The sequence below is a fragment of the Triticum aestivum genome, chromosome 7A, assembly GCF_018294505.1.
Source record: "Triticum aestivum cultivar Chinese Spring chromosome 7A, IWGSC CS RefSeq v2.1, whole genome shotgun sequence".
NCBI classification, from domain to species: Eukaryota; Viridiplantae; Streptophyta; class Magnoliopsida; order Poales; family Poaceae; genus Triticum; species Triticum aestivum.
In genome coordinates, this window is record NC_057812.1 from 587,597,868 (window position 1) to 587,610,388 (window position 12,521).

Genomic DNA, 12,521 nt, shown 5'->3' on the forward strand with positions numbered 1-12,521 from the left:
CAAATTTGAAGGGGGATAGCTAGTACAAGCTATCTTGACAAAAGGTGGTCTCTCTCTGCGAAAGGCTCTGGTGGTGACACCGTCTTGTGCTCCACGATGAACTCCGTCTTGCCGTCCCTCTGGTCTTGGTCTTGTTGCACCGAAATGGCCTTGGTACTCCGCGGTTGCGCTTGCCTCCTTTGCACCAAAGAGGAAACAAGGACGCTGTGCGTGCTGGCACTCGCCTAGCGCCCGCTTGGTGTCGATCATCATGGCTCACTTCACGAGAGCCTCGTGAGGTTTGCCTCGCCTTGATATCTCCGCTCCTCGTGAGCCTGCCTGACTAGGCCACTCCAGAAGAGGTCTCGTGTCGTCTGCCTCACGAGGCTTGGCCCCTCGCGTGGGTCTTGGGTGCCTTGTTGGTGAAGATGGGTCGTACGGCCTGCTGGCTCAGCCATGCCTCGGGTCGCAGGCAGGCAAGTCTGGGGACCCCCGTTCCCAGGACGCCGACAGTAGCCCCGGGGCCCAAGGTGCACTCGGGCTTGGCTTCACGGCGAAGCCAAGGGCCAAGCATGAAGCACCGCGGGCCCCAAAAGCTTGTGGCCTCGATTGACGCGTGGCGGTTGATTGGACATGGGCGTCTCCGCTTCCCCACGCTGCCTCGGCAACTACACGACTTGATGAATCCTTGCGACATGCAATGGAAACCATCATTACCTGCAATCGTGGGAGGTGTTGGTTGGCCTTCTCTTGCTATAAATGGGGCGGGGGGGCAGAGCCCCCGTTGCCCATCTCTTCCTCGCTTGCTGCTTCTTCTTCATCGCTTCGTTGCTCGCTGTGCCACCAATGGCGCCACGAAGGAAGTTCTCCGCCGCCGAGAAGGGAAAGGCCCCTCGCGAGGGACCCGACTCGCCGGCGCCCAAGCGCGGACATGGCCGTCCGCGCAAGCACACCGCGTCCCCTGTCGCGGCCCACTGTCGGAGTGGCGGCACAGCACGTGGAGTGGGTCGTCCCAGCCACGGCGATCCAGCTGATGAGGGGAGGCATGCTTTGGTGGCACCCCCTCCGTCCATGCTTCCACACGGTGGAAGTGTCGCCCGAGTTTGTCGTCTGGTCGGAGAACCCGGCCGGCAACTCGTTCCAACTTCCGCGCTTCTTTGCCAATGAGCTACCGGCCTTCGGTCCAGACGGACTCTGGCTGCAGGCGGATGGTTGCTGCAACAAGGCCTCTTTGGTTGCAGTCGCGACTTCCGCCACGGGCAACATAGCCCTGGCCCACGGTGGGCAGACGTTCGCCCGCGCGCGCGGCTTGGGTCGGCGGGGCGCCCTCCACTTCAAGTACGATGGTGAATCAACCCTCTACCTGAGGGTGTTTGGGGAAGATGGTCGCCGCGCCGGGTGCTGCCCCAAGGAGAACGATGGTGAGGAGGTGCTCCGTCTCGGGGACGGTCGCGACGAGGATGGGGGCGAGCCTGCCCTCGGGGGCGGCTGCGTCTTGTCCCTCTACGGCGGCTCTTCCTCCAGTGACAGCTCCAACAGCAGTGGCCACGACCAGCCGCCGCGCCAGCTTTGGAGGCGGCAGTGGGTCATCTCGTCGCCGCGCCTCCGTGAAGCGCGAAGAAGGATCCGACTAGGTTGGGGTGCCGCTAGGGGCCTGCCTCTGCAGATTGCTGTGATGCTACTTTTCTTTTACTCTTTTTCCTGCATCAAGAATGTAACCAGTTTGGGCCCAGGGGGCGTGTATCGAACTATGGTTCCTCGATCGTGGCACCGTATGTGTTGTGTCGTTATTTTGTGCAAAGATGACTTAACCTGGTATATTCGGGACGCCCTCTTCCTCACGAGGTGCTCATTTCCTCATGCCCATCTTGCCCTTGGTGGCCTACATCTGCTGGGGAACTGCGAAAGCTCGTTAGGAAGTGCGTTAAAATATTTTCCTTTTGCCCTGGTCCTGGCCTGGCGCCTTGTACCGCGGTACCCGAAGGGCACGGACAAGGAGAGGCACACCAACTTTTGGGCTCGAACGAGGGTGGCTCGCGAGAAGGCAAAGAAGGGATAAAAATGCTCGCGAGGGCACCTGCCCAGCCCCCTCGTGAGGCATGCGAGAGAGAGAACACGAGCTAACCCGAGCCGGAAAAACGCAGCGAGAAGCGAGAGGGTCAACTCAGCAAGGAATGCCAAAAGCAAATTTCGATTAAGGAAAAGGGAGCCAAATATGAAAAGCAAATGAAAAGCCGTGTCCGGCACCTAGTCTAGTCTTCAAGTCTTCTCACCAGCACAGAGCTAAGTGCTGTCCACTAGGCGTGGGCGGGAGCCCCAGGGCCTGAGGCCGGCACCCCTGAGACTCCGGGGCATGTACAGCCCCAACTCATTATTACGTGAGAGTGTCACGGGCGGCGATTCTTCATAGGCACCAAGCCTTCTTCACAGGCTATGGTCCTTTCTTCTCAGGCTCTGAGCCTTGCTTCACAGGCTTTGGGCCTTGCTTCACAGGCTCTGGGCCTTGCTTCTCAGGCTCTAGGCCTTGCTTATCAGGCTCTGGGCCTTGCTTCTCAGGCTCTGGGCCTTGATTCATAGGCTCTAGGCCTTGCTTCTCAGGCTCTGGGCCTTGTTTTATGGGTAAAACCTCCAGAGGTGCTGGATGTTCCAGGCGTTTTGGACTGGTACTCCGTCTTGTGTCTCTAGGCGCACATCGCTAGGCCTGGAGATGTGGACGACCTTGAACGGCCCCTCCCACATTGGTGAAAGCTTATGCATCCCTTGTCGGTGTCAAAACCGGCGGATCTCGGGTAGGGGTTCCCGAACTGTGCGTCTAGGCGGATGGTAACAGGAGGCAGGGGACACAATGTTTTACCCAGGTTCGGGCCCTCTTGATGGAGGTAAAACCCTATGTCCTGCTTGATTAATATTGATGATATGGGTAGTACAAGAGTAGATCTACCACGAGATCAAGGAGGCTAAACCCTAGAAGCTAGCCTATGGTATGATTGTTCTTCGTCCTACGGACTAAAACCCTCCGGTTTATATAGACACCGGAGAGGGCTAGGGTTACACAGAGTCGGTTACAATGGTAGGAGATTTACATATCCGTATCGCAAAGCTTGCCTTCCACGCCAAGGAAAGTCCCTTCCGGACACGGGACGGAGTCTTCAATCTTGTATCTTCATAGTCCAGGAGTCCGGCCGAAGGTATAGTCCGACTATCCAGACACCCCCTAATCCAGGACTCCCTCAGTAGCCCCTGAACCAGGCTTCAATGACGACGAGTCCGGCGCGCAGATTGTCTTCGGCATTGCAAGGCGGGTTCCTCCTCCAAGTACTTCATAGAAGATTTTGAACACAAAGGTAGTGTCCGGCTCTGCAAAATAAGTTTCCACATATTGCCATAGAGAGAATAATATTTACACAAATCTAATCTGCTGACGTATTCCGTAGCGTGACATCACACCACGGCCAAGTCTTTATTCGAATCGTTTTACTGTCCCACCTCAGCGCGTTTAGCGAGGCGGTTTCCTTGGCACGTCTTGTCAAAGCAGAGATCGTGTCCCCTTATTCCGGGATTCTCATCAATACGGGCGTGGGTAACCCAACCGTACCCGTTGGTATGTTTTCTCGATCAAAGGCGAGTCCCAAACGGTCACGGGGAGGGCCCTTGGTATTCAACCTCTTATAAAGAGACCAAGGCCTTACTCCTTTCTTTCAATCTCAAACGAGTTCGCCCTTCGCCTCGAGTTCCAACACCCAAGGCTCCAGATTTCAGGCGCTTCGGACCTTCGACAATGTCCGGTTCCGACCTTCGAGGCCGATGGATGCCCTCCTCCGTCACGGAGGAGGACGTGCTGAAGTTGAGAGAGGCCAGGTTCTTGACCGGCGAAATCTCGCATAGGCTGCCTGCTCAAGGGCAGGTCATTCCCACTCCCAAGCCTGGTGAGAGTGTGGTGTTCATGTCTCACTTCCTTCGGGGGCTAGGCTTCCCGACGGATCCCTTCGTGAGGGGGCTCATGTTTTATTATGGGCTGGAATTTCACGACTTAGCTCCGGAGTCCATCCTCCATATTTCCTCATTCATCGTCGTGTGTGAAGCCTTCCTCCGTATTACTCCTCACTTCGGACTATGGCTCAAGACCTTCAAAGTAGAGCCGAAGATGATCGAGGGACGGCACGCGGAGTGCGGAGGTGCTTTTATAAGCAAGAATGCTGGTGCTCCATGGCCCGAGGGCTCTTTTCCAGGGGAGTCCAGCTTATGGCAACGAGAGTGGTTTTATATCACAGCTCCCAGGAGCACCAAGTGGGTGGCGCTGCCTGCTTTCCGCTCGGGTCCCCCGCCACGACTGGCGTCATGGGTCAATAAGGGGCTGGACTGGGGGCCGGCAAAGGACGTGCCCCTGTTGCAGGGCCGCATCCGAGATCTCCTAGAAAGAGACATCAGTCTGGTCGTGGTGACGCAGGTTATGTTAATTCGCCGAGTTCTGCCCTGCAAACGTCGCCCCCTCCGCCTGTGGGAGTTCAACCCGGAGGGACCACGAGTTCTCCAACATTTTCTTGGCATGACGCCCGTGGAGATGTACAAATTGTTCTTCGGACCACAAGTAGTGTGTCCGGATTCTACGGAGGACGCAGGTCTGAGCTGCAATCGTCCGGATACTCAAGTAAGTAGCCTTGTGCCCGGACTCGCTATCCGTATATTTATCATAAAATTGCCCCTAAAAGAGTTGTCCTTTAAACAGGAGTGGATAGCGAAAGCAAAGCTAATCAGGTGTCCGGCCCCCCTCCCCGAGACCACGCCGGGTCCCGTGCTAGTCAGGATGTTGGAGGTTGTGCCTTCAAAGGAAAGCGAGGGAGGGGACAAGGAAGCTACAGCCTCCTCGAAGGAGGTTGTCCGGAAGGGAGGAATCGAAAATTCCTCTCCTCAGGGGAAGAAGAGGACCGCCTCTGAAGACCCGGAGACCATGGCCTCAAAGCGGGGGAAGAAATCTTCGCCAGAGGGTCCTGTGCTGGGGGATACTTCGGCCGAATTATGCCCTCAAGGGGATCAGCCCTCCACCGAGCCGTAAGTAGAGAGGAGTTTTCTTTTTAAGAAATGAGAGAAATCCCCGCTTTATATCTGAGAAAAGTAATCAAAAATTTACCTTGTAGCTCGGACCTTAGCCCTTCTCAGCAGAGCTCGTCTTCGGGGGATCTTCTTCCGGAGATGATGGAGAGCGGAACGCCTCCCCCTGCCGTACCGCCTTGCGAGGCGGGCGACCCTGAGGTATCGTCGTGGAGGGTTTCTCCGAATCCGGCAGGGCCGGAAGGTAGTCATATGCCCCCCCAAAGCCCTCCGCGTCCGGCCTTCAAAAAGGGCCATCGGACGAGTCCGGCGCCGTCTGGTGCATGGTCGGAGGAGCTGAAGGATCTGCTAGGGCGAGCATCTATCTCAGAGGAGCACCGTGCATTGATGGGTACGGTGATTGAGAGGATTTCATCCGCGGAGAGCGGATTGCACGAGGCCGTCAGGAGTTTACTGACAGGTTTTGAGGTACGCGAAATAATGTACCCTTTTTGGACAGTTGCGCATAAATAAGATGCGCCCTTTGTAGATAGTAGCCCCTGAGACTCTGTGCGTTGTCAAAAGTGACGTCGTGCAGAGGATCATAATCCCAGGTCTAATATGCCGCCTTCATACGTAGGTGGCGAAGTGTCCGGTGGCAAGCCGGACTGATGAATTTGCCGAGCTAAAGCGGCAACTTGACGTGGCAGATGCCGACATCGCGCTTGTCAACAAGCGGCTTGACGAGGCACAAGGTATGTAATTCCTCCGGCGGCACCTGGTAAGAGGAGCTTTATGCCAGTATCTTACAATGTGTGCGCTTGATGCAGATGGTGCTGCTGCCATGGAGAATCTTGGGCGGAACTTGCCCGAGCCAAGGAGCAAGCCAGGAAAAGTGATGCGGCTGCCGAAAGGCAATTGAAGAGCTGAAAGCCGAACAGGCTGCTCACTGCCGAAGCAAGAAGGAAATGGCCGAGATGGCCGTGAAGCTGAAGAACGCTGCTGACCGTTGCAAGCTTCTTGAAAAAGAAGATCGGGCGGAACAGACGGACCTGGAGAAGGCCGTTGCCGATGCCAAGGATGCTCGCTCTGCGATGAGAGCTATGAAGGAGGAGCTGCGTCAGGCCGGAGAGATCGCGGCTGGAAAGCCCTTTATGCTGCGGAGGAAGTTCTGTGATCCTAAACATGCTCCGTTAGACCGGATGTGGAGTACGGCGGACACCTATCTGGATTTGGCAGCGAGTGCCGCAGATGCGGCCGAACACTTCCGAGATCAAGAAGATCGCGAAGTGGAAAAGCTCTTTTGGTCGCAGTTCCACAATCCGGAGCGTCCGCTGTCATTAGCCGATCGTTTGGCCGAATGGGCCGAGCTAAATAGGTTGTCCGGACTCGCCATGAAGTATGTCATGAGTCATCTGTGGCCAGAGAGGCCAGAACCGAAAAGTTATTTCAACTTGGTGCAGCAGTTCCTTGGTGCGGCGCCGCATATCAATGCGATGAAGAGGTCAGCGTGCATAGAGGGTGCGCGGATGGCTCTTGCCCGTGTCAAGACATACTGGGCGGAAATGGAGGCCACCGCTGTTGCATCCCCAGACTCGGATGGAAGCCGAGTACCTGCCGAGCACTATTTTCAGGAAGTTCTGCAAGGCGCTCGTTTAATAGAGACGCAGTGCTCGAAGGATACTATATTCGAATAGCATATTATTGTAAAACAATATTTTGATAAATTGTAGAAGCTTTTTATACTTGTGCCTGCAAGTATTATAATACCTCCTGTGCGGCCGTTTAACATATATGTATATATAATCTGAAAGATGGCAGTCGTCGGCTTCAGCCCCCACGCACATAATGCGGGGGTGTTCGCAGAAGGCGCATTTTCACACTTGATCCAACGTCTTGGTCCTACAAAGGAGGTGATAGCGCAGCGAACTAGGCAATCGGACTATGATGCTTTATCACTTTCACTTAGCCATAGGAGTTTGACAGTGAGGCTACTTATATAGCCCCTGGTGGCGCCTGCGCTCGCCCGAACTCGGGGCGCGTATGTGCCTGGCCGGGAAGCGGCCCTTCGTTAATGCGGAGGAATCCTAAAGATTCCGGTAAGTCATCGAGTGGTTGACCAGTCTCACGCTATATCATGACAGTCAGTTTTCGGCTTTCTCTACTGAGGTGCTCGCCTGGCCGAACCGGGGCACAATCGCAGTAGTTCTCCTGGTGCCGCCTTAGCCGATAGAGCGGAACGTAAGGTAGCAAAACACAGGAGCCGGGCAAACCCAACATTTGACCAAAGACATGATTCGGAGCTGATGCATATAAGGCCAAACTCGCGACGCCGAACACTCCCTAAGGTATTCGGTCTTTATGAGGGCGGGCGGGATAACGCCCTTAGTAATAAGCCCCTAGTGTCCAGGTACGCGCAAAACTCTGACGTGGCCACATGCCAAAACGCCAGCCTCCTCCTTGGTTATACCAAGAAACCAGGGGATGTGTATCAACAAGAGACAGTAAAAAAGGTTTACGCAGGGTCTTAATCTGAAAAGAATCCTTGGAACGGGTCCCTGCTGCACGTCTGCGCCTGTGTCTCCGTTGTGCCGTATCCTGGACGGGCGTAGCACGGTGTTCATCTGTAAAAGAGAGGAACTTAGTTAAAGAAAGATCGTGCCGAACATGAGTTATACTAAATAAACAAAGTATAAATCGAAATGGGTAAAATTGAGCTTTATTGTCTCTTGTTTTATATGCGCGGAGCCCCTAGTACAGGGGTATACGGCTATTAAGCCTTTATCAATTGTATGTTTATGCCGGACTCGTCTAGCCGTGTCCGTGGTCTTGACGACCTGTTTAGGTGCTTTGGCTGGTGAAGCCGCTTTATTGTGGGGCTGTCAAGGCAGCCGCACTGTCTTCCGCGCGGGAGGAACACTCAATGTTTTCCCTTTAATGAGATGATGCCTCGTGGACCGGGCATCTTAAGCGTAAGAGATGCATAATGCGGTATTGCGTTAAAGCGGGCGAAAGCTTCGCGTCCCAGCAGTGCTTGATAGCTACTTGAGAATGGGGCGATGTGGAAAGTTAGCTGTTCGCGACGGAAGTTATCGGGGGAGCCGAACATAACTTCTAGCCGGAGAGAACCCATGCAACGGGCATCCGGGCCTGGCGTTACCCCTTGAAAGGAGGTTTTGCTATGGCGAATTTTTGTTGGGTCTATCCCCATGTTGCGGATTGTGTCCTGGTATAACAGGTTTAGACCACTGCCGCCGTCCATCAGGACATTTGTAAAGTGGAGTCCGCCGATTATTGGATCTAATACCAAGGCAGTCCAGCCTGCGTTCCGGATACTTCTAGAGTAATCCTGATGGTCGAAGGTGATCGGTTTTAACAACCATTGGCGAGACTCCTTTGGGATAGGCCGTATGGCGCGTATCTCTGTTGGCGCCATTCTGTTCGTCACGTGAAGTAAGTTTACTGTTTTGACTTCTTGTGGGAAATCCTTTTGTTTCCTGGTGCTCTGCTTGTGGGGTTCGTCGTCGTCCTCACTTGGTGTGTCGAGCCCCTTGTGTTCGGCGTTGAGTTTGCCGGATTGCTTGAAAACCCAACAATCTCTGTGGGTATGGTTCGCAGGCTTCCCGGGAGTACTGTGTATTTGACATATCTTGTCCAAGATTTTGTTTAAGTTGGATAGCTCGTCCCTGTTATCCTTGAGGGGCGGCTTTCTCTGATTCTGCCGCGAGCTTTTGAATCCGGCGTTGACCGCCGTGCTCTTTGGGCTGTTTCTCTTATTCCGGCGCTGGTCCTTGTTGCGTCGGGGTTTTCCGTTTCCATCCCTAACTTCGGATGTACTTGGGTCGCTGGTGCTACATCTTGCCAACCAGCTGTCCTCTCCTGCGCAAAAGCGGGTCATGAGGCTTGTTAATGCGGCCATTGTTCTTGGCTTTTCTTGGCCGAGGTGTCTGGCGAGCCATTCGTCTCGAACGTTATGCTTAAAAGCTGCTAGGGCTTCGGCGTCCGGACAGTCGACTATCTGATTCTTTTTAGTAAGAAATCTGTTCCAGAATTTCCGGGCTGACTCTCCGGGCTGTTGAGTTATGTGACTGAGATCGTCTGCATCCGGAGGGCGGACATAGGTCCCTTGAAAATTTGCCCGGAAAGCATCCTCAAGCTCTTCCCAACTTCCAATGGTGTTTTCGGGAAGGCTTTTGAGCCAATGCCGGGCTGGCCCTTTAAGCTTGAGGGGTAAGTATTTTATGGCGTGGAGGTCATCTCCTCTGGCCATGTGTATGTGGAGGATATAATCCTCGATCCAGACCCCAGGGTCTGTTGTTCCGTCGTACGCCTCTATGTTTACGGGCTTGAATCCCGCTGGAAATTCATGGTCCAGCACCTCATCGGTGAAACATAGGGGGTGTGCGGCACCCCTGTATTTGGGTGTGCCGTGATGTTCGGATATTTGTTGTGTTGCATTGCTTACTAGAGCTTGCTTTCTTGGCCCGTAGATAGATCTGGCTGGGCCATCTTTTTGATGCGGATCCTTTGGTGGATCGCGTGTCGGCTTGTGTGCGGCGCCGCTTGCCGCTCCATGTTGGCCATGCGGTCGTCTATCTGACCGGGTGGCTTTCCTATTTTTTGACTGCGGGGGCTCTAAGGCCTCCTCGTCAAATTCAGGCAGTAGCTTTCGCTTTGGATAGCTTTTTGTGCGGCGACTGCCGCCATATTTGTCTGCGGTGTTGCGTACTTTGCTCCATCTGATTCTGAATGCATCTTCCGCAGTTTTGAGCTTCCGCTTCTGCTTTTTCAGGCTACGCGCAGTGGCGACGAGCCTTTCGTGGAGGTTCTTCTGCTCCATGAGCCTATCCGGCGTAAGGTCGTCCAGACTGTTGTTTTCACCGGGGACGGGGTGTTCGGTTTGTTTATCCAAGTTGCCCTGTTCGGACGGTTGCTCGAAGGCATGTTCGTCGTCCGCCGGCTCGTCCTGCTCTATGGCTGGGTCTGTATGGCTGCTGTATCTGTCGAGGCAGGGCTTGGAGCGGCGCTTACGTCGCCGCTTTGATTGCTTTTCGAGTGAACGATCCCTCGTTGCATCCCTGTGTTCCTCGTCGTCGCTTCCTTTGGGTGTGTCCACCATGTATACATCATGAGATGAGGTGGCTGTCCAGTGCCTTATAGGCGTTGGTTCATGTTCATCTCCTACATCGTCGTCCATACCGTCGATGTCTTCGGAGTCGAAGTCGAGCACGTCGTTTAAATTATCGACAGTGGCTACGAAGTGGGTGGTGGGTGGGCTTTGAATTTCTTCATCATCCGCATCCCAACCTTGTTGACCATAGTCCGGCCAGGGCTCTCCTGATAAAGAGAGAGACTTTAGTGAATTCAGAATATCGCCGAAGGGCGAGTGCTGAAAGATGTCCGCGGCGGTGAACTCCATGATCGGCGCCCAATCGGGTTCGATCGGTAGGGGCGCGGAGGGCTCGGAGTCTGGAGAGGAGTCCGGCTCCTTGGAGTCACGGGCTTCGCAGAGAATAGGGCTGGTGTTCGGCTCGATCGCCGTAGAGATTGCAGCCCCCGAGGCGGTGTCCAACCACCCATCCTCGATTGGCGCAGTTGGCTCCGAATTAAGGGTCGGAGCTGATGCGGGTGCGGCCTCCAGGGCACTGTTCGGCGGCAGAGCTAGATCATGCCCATCGTGACAGTGCGGCGCGCTCGGCTGCGGCTCGAATCCGTCGAAGATCAAGTCTCCGCGGAGGTCCGCTGTGTAGTTTAAACTTCCAAATCTGACCTGACGGCCAGGGGCGTAGCTTTCGATCTGCTCCAGATGGCCAAGCGAATTGGCCCGCAGTGAAAAGCCGCCAAATACTAAGATCTGTCCGGGGAGAAAAGTCTCACCCTGGATCGCATCGTCGTTGATGATCGGAGGAGCCATCGGGCCTAAAAGTGACGACACAGAGGAACTCTCAATGAAAGCACCAATGTCGGTGTCAAAACCGGCGGATCTCGGGTAGGGGGTCCCGAACTGTGCGTCTAGGCGGATGGTAACAGGAGGCAGGGGACACGATGTTTTACCCAGGTTCGGGCCCTCTTGATGGAGGTAAAACCCTACGTCCTGCTTGATTAATATTGATGATATGGGTAGTACAAGAGTAGATCTACCACGAGATCAAGGAGGCTAAACCCTAGAAGCTAGCCTATGGTATGATTGTTCTTCGTCCTACGGACTAAAACCCTCCGGTTTATATAGACACCGGAGAGGGCTAGGGTTACATAGAGTCGGTTACAATGGTACGAGATCTACATATTCGTATCGCCAAGCTTGCCTTCCACGCCAAGGAAAGTCCCTTCCGGACACGGGACGAAGTCTTCAATCTTGTATCTTCATAGTCCAGGAGTCCGACCAAAGGTATAGTCCGGCTATCCGGACACCCCCTAATCCAGGACTCCCTCAGCCCTTCCCTGGAGAGGACCCGCCCCAGGACTAGGTCTCCCGTCTCGAGTGTCCTGGAGCGGATGTTGTGGCAGTGGTATCGCCACAGTGCTTGCTGGTACCTCGCCGCCCGCAGCGCAGCTCCGCCGCGATGTTCCTCCACTAACACGAGGTCCATCCCCCGCGTGGCGTCCTGCTGCGTTTCATGGAATGCCAGGACCCGTGTGGAGCGATGCTTGACCTTGTGAGGGAGGACCTCTTCGACTCCGTAGACGAGGAAGAATGGAGTCTCTCCCATTGGGTTGGTGGCGGTGGTCTGGATGGACCATCGTACGGACTAGATCTCATCATGCCAGCCCCTGCCGCAGGCCTCTAGCTTCTTCTTAAAGGTCCTGGTCTTGAGTCCCTCAGGACCTCCGTGTTAGCACGTTCGGCCTGAGCATTGCTCCTGGGGTGGGCCACCGAAGCGTAGCAGATCTGCATTCCAACGTTAGCACAGTAGGTTTTGAAGAGGTTGCTAGTAAACTGCGAACCGTTATCTATGTTGATGCGGTTGGGGACCCCGAAGTGGCTCATGAGGCCCTTGATAAACTTGACAGCAGAGCCGGCTGGGATGGTACGGACAGCTTCCACTTCCGCCCACTTGGTGAACTTGTCGATGGTGACGTAGAGGTAACGGTAGCCCCCTGGCGCCCGAGGGAACATGCCTAGGATATCTAGCCCCCAGACCGTGAACGGCCATGTGAGCGGGATAGTTTGAAGGCCCTGAGCTGGTTGATGGATTTGCTTGGCGTGGAATTGGCAGGCTTCGCAAGTCTTCACCAGCTCGGCTGCGTCGTTGAGTGTTGTAGGCCAGTAGAATCCACTTCGGAACACCTTGCGGGCGAGGGTCCGTGATGACGAGTGGTGTCCGGAGTCCCCGCCGTGTATGTTAATCAACAACTCCCTTCCTTGGTCGCTGGATATGCAGCGTAGTGTGACATCGTTCGGTCGTTTCCTATATAACTCGCCGTCTTGGATACGGTATGCCGTGGCTTGCCGGGCCACGCACTCCACCTCCTATTCCTTTTCCGGCAACATCCCGTGCGTTAAGTGCTCCTTG

General features: G+C 54.9%; 1 pseudogene; it reads left to right on the forward strand.

The window, feature by feature from the left end:
- The first annotated feature begins 910 nt into the window (after positions 1-910).
- LOC123153533 (uncharacterized) overlaps positions 911-12,521 on the forward strand; it is a 37,826-nt pseudogene continuing 26,215 nt past the window's right edge.